The sequence below is a fragment of the Podarcis gaigeae genome (genome assembly GCF_964106915.1).
Source record: "Podarcis gaigeae genome assembly, chromosome: 5".
Classification (NCBI taxonomy): Eukaryota; Metazoa; Chordata; class Lepidosauria; order Squamata; family Lacertidae; genus Podarcis; species Podarcis gaigeae.
The window spans coordinates 29,687,902-29,701,969 of NC_139681.1; the positions used below are offsets into that span (position 1 = coordinate 29,687,902).

The 14,068-nt window shown below is 48.0% G+C and overlaps 1 protein-coding gene across 3 annotated transcripts in view; it reads right to left on the minus strand.

Moving 5' to 3' along the window:
* CTNNA3 (catenin alpha 3) overlaps positions 1-14,068 on the minus strand; it is a 540,285-nt gene that overhangs the window by 97,035 nt on the left and 429,182 nt on the right. The window lies entirely within an intron of this gene.

Genomic DNA, 14,068 nt, shown 5'->3' on the forward strand with positions numbered 1-14,068 from the left:
TCTATCAATTTAGTCTGAGGCACACGAGTACTAAGGGATTGTATAATAAGAACCAGGAACCAAAGTACACATCCATTATGAAGGGAAGGGTCAGGAATACATCTACATGTACATTTGATTATCTGATTATGCAACCAAGCTCTAACCTGCATTTTGCAACCTGCTTTTGTAGATACCTTATGAATGTACAAACTGCATGCATGCAAGGACCAGATAGACAATCGGACGAACATATGAAGATTACAAAAAGGACAGTGTGCACAATATCCTTCACGTGTTCGCTTGGTCACCTGAAAAGGGCTAATGTGCACTGCCTTTCCCATTGTGTACCTCTCAAAAGCATGAAGGAGGCAAAATTCATCCCACATCCTACTAAGTAATTTCCATGCTGTCTAAAATAGAAGGGTGTGCACCATAACAAAATAAACTGCATTTTCGTCCAATGATCAATTTTGTATTCAAATAATTTACGACGGCTAAGCAATACTATAAGTGCAATAGTGGTTTTTAGCATGAATCATGGGGCAATCTTTGATTTGTAAAAGGTCACATGAGCATCCGTATCCAAACGGATAGGTTCTAACGGAATAGCATTTGACCTTGTGGAGACCTCAGTGGAAAGCACTTTAGTGTTCTCTGTATGTCTTAAGAGGGATCTTACTAAAACATTAGACAGGCTTTTTAGCTAGCTATTATAATTATAACCGTCACTGTGGCTTTTCATTTTATTGTACCTTTTCCTGACAAGCTGGTGTATAGGAACTATAGCCCAGTAAAAAAAATTAACTTAAACGTATATATTGATTGAATGATACCATAGATCAGTTACCACCTATCCACTACAAAAACAATCCTGACATTAATAAGATACAAGGAGAAAAAGTACTATTACTTTCCGTCAAAACTCAGTAAAGAAAATTGTCACTGCAAAGAAGCCTTTTTTTCAATTTCTAAATGATATGCAAGTTCTTATGGTGGTTTTGAACAATTCACAAGCAGAAACAACTATTTGGTTAAGAAATCTGGTGTGTCAACATGAAAAAGTCAGCAGTCCTATCCACATCAACTAAATTGCATCATCTCTGCAGGATGTCTGAGAAAACATGTTTGGGTTTGGGCTGCAGGAATATGAACTGGGTATCAGTTCCTCCTCCCTTCTTTTCCTGCTTTGTCCCTTTATATCCAAGCCTCATTTACAAAAAAAAAAAATTCTGGTGAAATAGTGGGACTTCAGATGTGCTTGTGCAACATGCGAACATTCCAACATCCCTAAAGCATCATCTCTTTTTTTAAAGAGATTCAAGGAACATAAGGAACCTTGATACTAGGAACCTAAGGCCCAGGAGGCATACCATTCAAAAAATATTAAATACTGTATGCTACCAAGTATACGAAAGAGGAAAAAGATAAATGGATATAGTTCAATATTCCAGATATTAAACAGAATCTTTAACCCAGAATATATAAAGTACTTAACTTGACAAGACATTTGCACCCTCAGATCTCAGATCACACCAGTTGATCCTAATACATTTTAACGCTTGGCACATAAACTGATCATATATTAAGCATGACAAGGAGCCCATGGCAAATTTCCATTTCAAATACAGGTGAACTGAGTTTCTTATCTTAAGCTTTCACGTTCCAATTTTCAATGCTATCTATAATTGAAGGAGTCACATGTTGAGTTTTGATTGTTGGCTTTGATTTGTTACATATTTTGAAAACCTATGCTTTCTGCATGCAGGCCAGGCAGAACAGATTGATTTAACTGTTCTGATTATGAAAATGGATTCCTATCAGAAGTACTATATGTCTGCTAACAGTGATAGACAAAGGGTAAACATTTTGTGCACGCACAAATCTTAGGAGCCAGCAAATTTTTCAATTGAGATGAAAGCACAAGTAACAGGACTGCTTGGGACTTGCTCTTCTTAGTACCGGTATATTCTATTTTTTGCCACAGCCTACCCCACTGCCATTCTTTTAGGCAATGATTAGTTAAGAAGTTCCAGGACTCAAGCAACATGGAAATAACTTTAAAAGTCCTCCAAGGAAGTTTTTAATATTTAATGCTGTACTGTTTTTAACACTTGACTGGGAGCCGCCCAGAGTGGCTGGGGAAACTCAGCCAGATGGGCGGGGTATAAATAATAAATGAATATTATTATTATTGTTGTTGTTGTTATTATAAACTGTATACCAGTTTACACCAGTGCACAGTCTAAAATAAATTGAAGTGTTGGTAAATTCTTATTACTGCACAAACAACACTTTTGGAAATTAGACTTAAATGTGTCTCCAATTTCTAGTTGAGAAAAAAGTGTAACTCCAAATGTCAAAATCTTGGAAAGCACTGATGTATCTGCTATAGTATATAAATAATTCTAAAAGACTAGATAAAATAACCTTCTAATGTAAGAGAATGAAATTGGCCAAGGGGTGTGTGGGTGGGTGTGCACACACACATACATAAATGTATTGGCCAAAATGTTTTAAGTGCCGTTGGGTCATCATTCATAATATGCACAAATAATTCCAGGGCAAGTTATTAACAGTACAGCAGAATCCATAATGAGTAGTTGAGAAATGATCTGTTCAAATATAGATGAAAATGAAACAACAAAGAAGAGAAAAAGAATGATTGTATTAATGCAGTAGAAAACTATTTTGGCTCTTTAAAGAAGCTTGAACTGTATGACACAGGCAATCTCTGGATATCACAGAAATCTAAGCTTCTTTGCAATTAGTTTTTGCAATGCAGTACAGAAAAGGGAAAGATTAAGTTGTTTCTAAATTTTGTTACATGGTGGCATAGACATTCTGTAATGTTTCTGTAATTAAATGTCATTGGTTTCACATTTTGTACAATATCACGAGAGGCAGCTCATAAGGACATCCATAAGTGGGGGGGCTAACCAGATCTGCCACAACATGCTTTTTATATCTGCTCTACATCTTAGGCCTTGATTGTTCATATTTAATCATAAATTATATAATAGCAAGCTTGAAGGCTAAAGTCAGAAAGGCTGATTAAAATATGATTCCAGGCACAGTGGGAAGGAGGGTGCAGAACCTGCAATAACGTATTTCCCTTTTGGTAATTTTTTAAAAAATATTATTTTATTAATTTTCCAAAAACAAAAAAAATAAAAGCAACAATACATATTCAAACATAGAAAAAAGTGGAGTTGACTTCCCCCTATTCCCTTCCCCGGTTCCATTGTTTATCTTCATACCGCATGTCCATTTTAAATTATAAAATCATTAAAATTACTTATTGTCCAGTCACAATGTCTTTACAAGCCTTTTTAATCCTTTTGGTAATTTTTAAGTAACAGGAAAATATCTGGTTAAATGCCACCTCAGCCACAAATTCATCCAGTGGCTTTAGCCAAGCCTCTGTTGTCTCAGCTGCACCACTCTCTACCTGCAAAATGGGGATAGCAACACTGACCTATTTTATGAGGGGCTTTTTGAACATTTATAATGTGGTACATATATGCTAAATATCCTGTGGGATTTGCAGGCCAATTCTAAACATGTTTGCTCTGCAGTCCCACCCTGCAATCATGTGTTTCTCGCATCTTGGCAAGTATGCCTAGGACTTTAGCCTTAGTTTAAGCATCTTGTTAGAAAGTGTCAGCATCCTTCGGGGTTTAGGAAGCCAGCTGGCTAGCCCCCAGCTGGATCATGCCCTTCCAGCAGTAATGATCCCCCGATCTCTGGTGTGATGTAAATCAGCAACTCAGACTTCAAAGCCTGAGCACACTATATCAGCAGAGCATACTGTGCAAACAGAAGTGGCGTGAGTCTTGCGGAAGCATACTAACAAGCTACAGATTTATTAAGCATAAATCAGGACAAGGAAAACATGTCGTCTCTCTTTCATCTCATCAGAGAGTGTCAAAAGCAAAGGCTATACACAACAGAAGTTCCCAGCAAACTGTGCTAGAACATAAACAGACATGTGACACGCAACAGTTCCATGTCTGCAATTAAAGGTGGAATGGAAATTCCCAACAGAAAGCACCCCTACCCTAAGGAATTGATTTACACAACTTCTGACACATTACCTGCATGGCAGTGGATGGCAGGGTAGGGCTGCATCATTCACCTGATCTCTCTTGATTGTTACAGCAAACCAGGATGGAGAGGAGGAGAAAGGACACAGTGGTGACAAGGTCATTTTGGTGTAAAGACACTGGTAGGAGTGCTGCATTGGTTCCACTTTGTTGGAGATCAGGTGAGTGGCACAGTCACACCATGCTATCTGATGCAGTTTCTCTGGCCTTCATCCCACCCTACGTTCAGAGGAAGCAATGGACAGAAAGTAGACACTTCTCAGAGAGTTGTTATTTATTTCCTACTACAGAACTTCTAGGCCAGAAAAAATTGCTTTGCCCAACTCCTCAGACTCAAAAAACTCTCTCTCAATGCAATCCCTATCACCTCCATGTCACAGGAGCTAACAGCTGCAGAATCGGGCAATACACCTATAAACGCTTACTGGATTTTAGTAAAGTAAAAGTTCAGGTTATACAACAAACAATAGAAAATGGCTTTAGAATCTATCAAGAACATCTCCTGAGGCTTAAAACTGAGATTGATTCAGCAAAAATTAATGTTTCAAGCATTATCTAATACAGATAGATACTGAAGGTGTAATGCTGGAAATGACTCATTGAGACATGTGATTTAGAAGGCAATTCAAGGAGGTAAAGGTTCTCAAGAGCTACTAGCTTTGATGGCTATGTTATGCCTCCATAGTTGGGGGCAGTATTCTTCCAAATACCAGTTTACAGAAGTCACAGGAGAAGAAAGTGCTCTTACATTTGGGTCCTGCTTGCGGGATTCCCATAGGCATCTAGATGGCTACTGAGAAAACAAGATGCTAGACTAGATGGACCCCTGACCTGATCCAGCAGCTGTTCTTATGTTCCAATGATATGGGTACGTCCAATGATACAAACAACAACTTCAGACCAAAATGAATGTCTCAATTTTGTACTTCTGAAACCCTCAATATTTGTAGACTATCTTGCACCTTTGAATTGCTACTTTCTGTTTAAGTGTATGAGACAGGGAGTTGTGGCCATCCTGCCCACGTAATGCTTTTGCCCACCTTAAAAAGAGAATGACAGGCTGAGGCCACGCCCACCTGCATACGCTCTCCTCAGCGAGGAAGAGATGGTGCCCAAGTGTTCATGTTGCTGATGCTGCCTGTCTTCTTGAAGAGGAGAGACATGCCATTGTGGCCTCAGGCTGATGTGTCTGCCTGAAGACAACATTGGCCTCTGACTACACACTGCTGTCCATTTGCAAAACAAATATACCCTTTGTACCCAGGACCACATAGGAATTAATTATTTTTTTACTCCCATCCTGTCATGTGCATGCTTTTCTTCCCAGGGATTACCAACGCTTTCTAGGATATGAGTGAATGCTGGCAAACCTGTGTGATGTTTGCCCGCTGTGCTATGTTCTCATACTACCTGTCAGTCATCTCTCAAATCAATGAGAGCCACTGAAGAGTGAGCAGTCAACCTGTGGGGATGAGAAAACATCAGAAAACCAGCTCAAGAAGGTGTGTTGTCGTTCCTACAGAGAAGAGAGATCTAAAACTAAATGGACAATGGAAACTAATTTTTTAAAAAAGACTAAACTGGAACTTTAATACCTGCTACACATTCTGGTCCACATGATGTGTATTCCATATTGAATTTATATATAATGTGGCAGTTCATAATTGAGAAGAATACTTTTGCATAGCGTTGGATTACTTCATTTTAAAAAGATATAATGGGAATTGTTTTTCAAAGGAAAAAATTGCATTAAGGTAAATGGAACTGGGAAGCTATGTTAAGAACATTTTTGCCTTTCATTATCTCAGCAGAATTAATCTGGAGGTCGGTAATAAAGGTAGGAAAATATTTAACCAGAAAGGAGAAATGTTACAAATAACGATATTTCAGTATAAAGGCTGTGAGCTAGATTTAGTCTGCACGTCTAGAACAAAGAGAATAATGTAGCTTTATTGAAAAGAACATTTACATAATCTAGACTTAATAGCACAACCATATTTATTTTTTAGATGTTGTCAGGGGTTCAGAAGGAGAGACACAGGAGGGGGAGCAAATGGAGAGTGAGGAGGAAGAGGACGAAGGGGGAGCAGGAAGTGACAGCTGCCAGAGTCATTCCGCAAGCCTCTCTAGTGAATCGGAAGACTCGCAGAAGGGAGCACCGATGGCCAGAGCAAGGGAGATTCCAGGGGAGAAACCTCAAGAGGGAGGGGCCAGCGGGGAGTCCCTGAGCAGCAGTTGGAAATCGGGACCAGCTTCCCCACCAGAGCGCAGTGGGGAGGGGGAGTCCCAGGAGTCGGAACCAGTGTTCTTGCCACCAGCGGGAGGAGAGGAGGCAGGGCTGGCCACGCCCACATCCGGAAGCGGGGAAACGGTCAGAAGGAAGGTTACCGGCTGGGCGCGCGCGCCAAGTTCAAATGTACAGGCGAGCGGCACAGCAGGGAGTCCTGACAGGGAGCCAGGTCCTAAAGCCCGCCGGAAGGAAGGGTGGGACTCAGGGGGGTCAGCTTCAGAGGAATCAAGGAAGGAGATAACCCCAGAGGGCAGAAGGACCCAGCGTAGGAAGGAGCAGCGTAGGAGGTGGAGCAAAGCGAGAATCTTAAACTGGTGTGGCTTTAGCAGCGAGTCAGAGGGGACTTAGCCGGTCTAGCGTTAAGACGTGGGTCTGCGCGCCCAGAGCTTGGAAATGGAAACTAAACTTCAATAAAGACTTTTGTATATAATATCCACTGGGCGTTGGTCCTCTGTGAGCTGGGACCTAGCGGCAGTCCTGACAGTAAGTCCCCTCCCATTTTCACCAATTTTGCAACCTCGTGGAGTGCGGGAAAGCAGCGAGGGGTGAAGATTGGTGCTTCGCGAGCTCACGAAAAACAGGGAAATGACTACTGAAGAGAAGATAGCGAGTTTGCAAAACGCAGTGACGCAGTTGACTGCAGAAATTGCGGCTTCCAGAAAGAAAGAACAGGAAGCAGCTGCTGCCTGCCAGGATCTGCGAACCAGGTTAGAAGTGCTAACTACACAGAGGCTACCGGCCACCAGACCAGAAGGGATTGGGCTGGGGAACAGAGGAGGGAGCCTGGTATCTCACTTCAATGGGGACCTGCAGGAGTATCCTAACTTCAGAGCAGATGTAATTTATGCACTGCAGCTGCTTGACAAAGACTTTAAAAATGAGGAAGAGAGAGTGGGATTTATTGTTTCGCATTTACGGGGGGAGGTGAAATCGTGGCTGCGCAATCTCTGGAGAGACAAGGATCCAGCCCTCCAAAATGTGGTTGCCTTCATTAAAGTGATGGATGCGTGTTTTTTATCTGAGATTGATGTGGATATCGCTAGGAAGGAGATTCACGGACTAAGACAAGGTAGAGCCACTGTGAGGCAATATTATTCACGTTTTTTCGCATTGGTGAATGTGCTAGCCTGGGAGAAAGAATCGCCTGCCGTCAGAGACCTGTTCTGGGAGGGGTTGAGCGGAGCTGTGAAAGACGAGATCGCAAGGGGGGGGAGACCCCAAACCACCAAGGACGTTGTGGAACGGGCACTCTCCATTGGGGTTCGGTTGGAAGGACGCCCTTGGGGCAAGGAGGAAGGGCATTTGGGACGCACGCCAGCGAGAGGACTGCCTCCTTTCCCCAAGGAGGCGGCGCGCGCTCGATCCATGCCTCCGCTGGGAGGGGGAGAGGAGCCGATGGAGATAGGTGGTGCTAAGGCTCACTCCACAGTCGGAGCCCTAACTCCGGGAGCCGTCAAGATGAAGCCTCCTAGAGGAACCAGGAAGTGCTACATCTGCGACAGTGCTCAGCATATGGCAAAAGAGTGTCCCCAGCGGTTTCACAAGCACACTGCAGCCGCAGCGACAGTAACAGACGCAATTCAGCAGAGGGAGTCGCAGCAGGAAAACTCCACTGTCTGGCTGGAGATGGCGTCTCTGGGGACCAGCCAGACAAGTCAGTGAAGCAATCCCCAGGGATCTTACAGCCCACCGACCCCCTCCCACCCAAACCAGTAGTGCAGCTCACCGCATCCCTTCAGCTCCCCAATGGGCTACTTGTGGAAATTCCCATCACCATCGACTCGGGGAGCAATGCAGACTTTATAGACATGCAGTTCATCCAGCAACATGGCATAGCCCTTCTGCCAGCGGCGGTACCTCTGAAAGTCGTCACAGTGGACGGCAGGGAGCTACTGGGAGGGCAAGTGCTACAGCAGACGCCGCCAATGGTGATGCGCATTGGAAACCACCGTGAGGTCATCAGCTTCAACGTCACCCGCCTGTCAGACACGCCCATAGTGTTGGGAATGAGTTGGCTGGATAGGCACAGCCCGGCATTAGCTTGGTACCAGCGGCAACTGACCTTCGGCTCCTCTTACTGCGCAGAACACTGCATCCTGGCGGACTTGGAAGATGAGGGGCACGAGGATGGACCACAGCTGAACTTGGGCATGTTGCAAGCGGTGCCTAACAAATACAAGGAGTTTTTGGAGGTCTTCTGCGAGAAAGAAGCGGATAAGCTGCCTCCCCACAGACCCTATGACTGCAAGATCGACCTCCTGCCCGGGGCGACGCTCCCGACGGGGAAACTGTACTCCATGTCTGAGGATGAATTGCAAGAGCTCAGGGAGTTCATAGATCACAACCTGAAGCGGGGATTCATCCGGGAGTCCAAGGCGGCAGGAGGCAGTCCCGTGTTCTTTGTAAAGAAGAGGGATACGCCCCAGAAGAGGCTGGTCGTTGATTTCCACGTCTTGAACCTCAAGACCAAGCCCTCAGCCTTCCCTATGCCCAAGATCGATGACCTGCTGGCGACAGTGAGGAAGGGTCGCATCTTTGCCAAGTTGGATCTGCGCGGAGCGTACAATCTCATTCGCGTGCGGGAAGGCGACGAGTGGAAAACGACCATGTTTACGCCGCTGGGCACTTATGAATACAGAGTTATGCCTTTTGGATTAAAAAATGGTTCCCACTGCTTTCAAGCCTTCATGCATCATGTCTTGGCGGGTCTCCTCTACAAGAAGTGCGTCTGCTTCCTGGACGACATCCTGATCTTCTCGGAATCGCCGGAGGCTCACGAGAGAGATGTCAGGGAAGTTCTGCAGAGGCTGCGGGAGCACAGGCTGTACGCCAAGCTGGAGAAGTGCCAGTTCGACAAGACGGAGGTGGATTTCTTGGGCTACAAACTGTCCGACAAGGGACTGGCTATGGACGGTGCCAAGGTACGTGCAGTACTGGACTGGAAGAGCCCACGCAATAGGAAGGAAGTACAGAGGTTTGTCGGTTTTGCCAACTTTTATCGCAAGTTCATCAAGGGTTTCGCCATGCAGACAGCGGCCATCACCGACACCCTCAGTTCCAAGAAGAAGAGGTTCATCTGGACGGAGCAGGCGGAGCAGTCCTTTCAGAAGCTCAAGCAGCTCTTCGCTTCCGAGGAGAACCTACTGCACGTAAATCCCAGCAGGCCCATGAGAGTGGAGACGGACGCCTCAGACAGGGCCGTGGGAGCCGTTCTGTTGCAGCAAGACCACCAGGGGGACTGGAGGCCGTGCGCTTTCTACTCCAGAAAACTCAGCAAAACGGAGCAGAACTACACCATCTGGGATAGGGAGTTGCTGGCCATACATGCAGCCTTCAAGGCGTGGCGGCACTTCCTCGTCGGAGCCAAGCACACGGTGCAGGTCCGCACAGATCATAAGAACTTGGAGTACTGGCGCACGGCGAGGTTCCTGAACCAGCGACACATCCGCTGGGCAGAGTTCTTTGCAGATTTCGACTTCAGAATTGAGTACATCCCAGGAAACAGCAACGTCTTGGCGGACGCGCTGTCCAGAAAACCGCAGTATCTGGAGGCAGAGACACCGGCGGCGGCCAAGCACATTTTCACACCACAGGCGTGGGCATGCGCGTCAGCCACGGTGGACCTGGACGCGGTGCGCCGCGCGCTGCAAACGGACTCGTTCGCCCAAGCCAAGATGGAGGAGGTGTGCAGCGGCAAGGCGAGGGGCGACGAATTCCAAGTGCGCGACGGCCTGCTCCTACGCAAGGGAGTCCTCTACGTACCAGGAGACAGCCTCCGCGCGAAGGTCCTGCAACAGCTGCACGACGCGCCCAGCGCGGGGCACTTCGGCAAGGAGAAGACGGTGGACTTAGTAGCCAGAGACTTTTGGTGGCCTAAGATGCGGGGGGATGTCGCGGACTATGTCAATAGGTGCGACACCTGCCAAAGGGCTAAGCCTGTGCACCAGCCGCCGGCGGGCCTGTTGGAACCGCTACAGACACCGTTCGTACCGTGGGAGAGGGTGGCCCTGGACTTTGTCACGGATCTACCCAGCTCGAGGGGCAAGACGGCAGTGCTCGTGGTAGTGGACCTGTTCACCAAGATGGCCCACTTCATTCCGTGCGCGAAGGTGGCCACGGCCGAGCAGACCGCTAAGATGTTTATAGACCACGTGTTCAAGGTGCACGGCCTACCACGGTCTATTTTGTCCGACAGGGGGTGCCAGTTCATCTCCAACTTCTGGCAAAAGCTGATGGGATTCCTGAACGTCAAGGTCAGCCTGGCGTCGGCGAGACACCCGCAGACTAACGGGCAGGCGGAAAGGGTCAACGCCATCATGCAGCAGTACCTGAGATGCTACGCGAACCAGCAGCCATCGACCTGGGTGGACTATCTACCGTTGGCCGAGTTTGCCTACAACAACACGAAGCACGGGTCCACAGGGGTGACACCATTTTTCGCCAACTACGGGAGGCATCCCAGAACCTTCCCGGGTTTGGACACAGTGCGGGAGGGGGAGCCACAGGGAGCAGAGGACGTGGCAGCGGAGTTGCAGGAGATCCACGAGCAGCTCAGGAGGCAGTTAGAGTTGGCAAAACAGGCTTACAAAGTGCAGGCAGATCGACACAGGAGGGTTGGGGAGGACATCCAGGTGGGAGACTGGGTCTGGTTGGCAGCACAAGCAGTTCCAGCCAGATCGTTAGCCAAGAAGAAACTAGGGCACAAGCAGCTAGGGCCTTACCAAGTAGAGACGCAGATCAACCCAGTGGCCTTCCGGTTGACACTCCCGGAGGGTTCCAGAATGCACCCGGTCTTTCATAGATCAGTGCTCACGCCCTACAGAGAGCCCCACAGGTTTCAAGCACCGGGGAAGGCGCCAGACCCGCTCAGAGAAGCGCCCAAAAAAGGGGGGTCGCCGAAAGGGGAGCCACTTAATGAAGCCACTGAGATTTTAGACTCAAGGTGGGGGGAGGACGGGATTGAATATCTTCTCGCCACAGAGGACACCCCGGCCAGCGCCAACAGGTGGGTGCCGGATTACGCAGTGGAAGAGCAGTTGCTCAAGGAAGAATTCCACACACTTTTCCCGCACAAGCCTATGCCGGCGGGCTTTTTCGAGGATTGTTTGTTCACACCCACACTCTCGGCCAGCACTTTCCGGGGTTTCTCGTCAGCTGAGGACTCGGCTCCGGGAGGCAGCTCCCCGGAGGGATCGCTTTCAGGTTTTGGCACGGGGGGATCTTATTGGTGGGAGGACCAACCCGAAGTGGGCTGGCGCAGAGACATGCCGAAGGGACCCTGGGAGGTGGACCCCCATCAAGCAACAGGGGGAGGAGGGCTCTTGGGTGATTTGGGGTCGAGATCAGATTTCAAGCACACCGCGCAGGAGATGGAAGCGGAGGAGGTCGTCGTCGACGAGCCCATGGGGGACTTCCCGGACTTATCTCGATGGTTGCAAGCCTCAGGGGACGAGCTGTATCCTGGACTCACCCCTACAACAATGGAGCACCCGGAACCCGCACCGGAAGAGGGGGAGGGGGGAAGGGGGGGCTTCGAGGGGGGGATGGATGTCAGGGGTTCAGAAGGAGAGACACAGGAGGGGGAGCAAATGGAGAGTGAGGAGGAAGAGGACGAAGGGGGAGCAGGAAGTGACAGCTGCCAGAGTCATTCCGCAAGCCTCTCTAGTGAATCGGAAGACTCGCAGAAGGGAGCACCGATGGCCAGAGCAAGGGAGATTCCAGGGGAGAAACCTCAAGAGGGAGGGGCCAGCGGGGAGTCCCTGAGCAGCAGTTGGAAATCGGGACCAGCTTCCCCACCAGAGCGCAGTGGGGAGGGGGAGTCCCAGGAGTCGGAACCAGTGTTCTTGCCACCAGCGGGAGGAGAGGAGGCAGGGCTGGCCACGCCCACATCCGGAAGCGGGGAAACGGTCAGAAGGAAGGTTACCGGCTGGGCGCGCGCGCCAAGTTCAAATGTACAGGCGAGCGGCACAGCGGGGAGTCCTGACAGGGAGCCAGGTCCTAAAGCCCGCCGGAAGGAAGGGTGGGACTCAGGGGGGTCAGCTTCAGAGGAATCAAGGAAGGAGATAACCCCAGAGGGCAGAAGGACCCAGCGTAGGAAGGAGCAGCGTAGGAGGTGGAGCAAAGCGAGAATCTTAAACTGGTGTGGCTTTAGCAGCGAGTCAGAGGGGACTTAGCCGGTCTAGCGTTAAGACGTGGGTCTGCGCGCCCAGAGCTTGGAAATGGAAACTAAACTTCAATAAAGACTTTTGTATATAATATCCACTGGGCGTTGGTCCTCTGTGAGCTGGGACCTAGCGGCAGTCCTGACAGATGTGTATCCCACCCTTCCTCCCAAAGTATTCCAGGGCTATTCCTATTTACTCAGAAGCAGGTCCCTTTATGTCCAATGAGTCTTATTCTCCACTAAGCACGTATACAATTGCGCCCTAAATAACCATTACTATAGTAAACCTTTGGCATACCATCTATGCTTAGAGGTCTTACCCCTGCCTCATGGATGGAGAACCTGTGATCCTGCAGGCATTGTTGGACTCCAACTTCCATCAGTCTCAGCCAGCATGGCCAATGGTAAGGATGATGGGAATCAGAGTCCAACAATATCTGGAGGGCTGCAGGTTCCCCAGGTTCTGCCTTACATAATGTCATTACTGTATTGCATTGCCCCAAGAACAGGAAGAAAGACAAGGATGAAGCAGCTACAGTGAATGATTACCACAGCTTTCTTAAGGGATCAAACACCTATGGGGCAATGGATATAGTGTCACATTTTTTGGCAGTACCTACCCTGGCTTTGAGCCCCATAACTACTAGTATATTGCCAAGCAGAAAGCACCTCCAGTCCTGAACAGCCAATCCTCCAGGTCAGCAAAATTCTGCCCAAAGGGACTCTAAAACCACCCCAGGTGGCACAAGCATTTCTGGAGTACACTAGGAAATGGAGAGAGACTTTTAATTTCTCCCCGGGCACTCCTGTCATCCAGGGTTGGCAAACCCAGGGTTCATCGTGGGACAAAGTCTGGACTGGAGTGACCAAGGAAACAGTAAAAGGACTTGTAGTAACAAAGAAAGCTGCCTTACACGGAGGCAGACCATTAGTCCATCTACACCAAGATTGCATACCCTCCAACATTTCTCCAGTGAAAATAGGGACGTTCTATTCAAATAAATAGGACGACTCTTGAGAGTCCCATGGAGACTCTTGAGACCTCTTAAGATCAAACCTCTCCATTCTTAAGGAAATCAGCCCTGAGTGCTCACTGGAAGGACAGATCCTGAGGCTGAGACTCCAGTACTTTGGGCCACCTCAAGAGAAGAGAAGACTCCCTGGAAAAGACCCTGATGTTGGGAAAGATGGAGGGCACAAGGAGAGGGGGACGACAGAGGATGAGATGGTTGGACAGTGTTCTCGAAGCTACAAACATGAGTCTGACCAAACTGCGGGAGGCAGTGGAAGACAGGAGTGCCTGGCGTGCTCTAGTCCATGGGGTCACGAAGAGTCAGACATGACTAAACAACAACAACAATTCAAATAAATAAATAAATGAAGCCCCACCCATCTGACTGGGTTGCTCCAGCTACTCTGGGCAGCTTCCACCACATATAAAAACATTAAACATTAAACACTTAAAATCTTCCCTATACACGGTAACCTCCAGATGTCTTCTAAAGGTTGCATAGTTTCTTATCTTCTTGG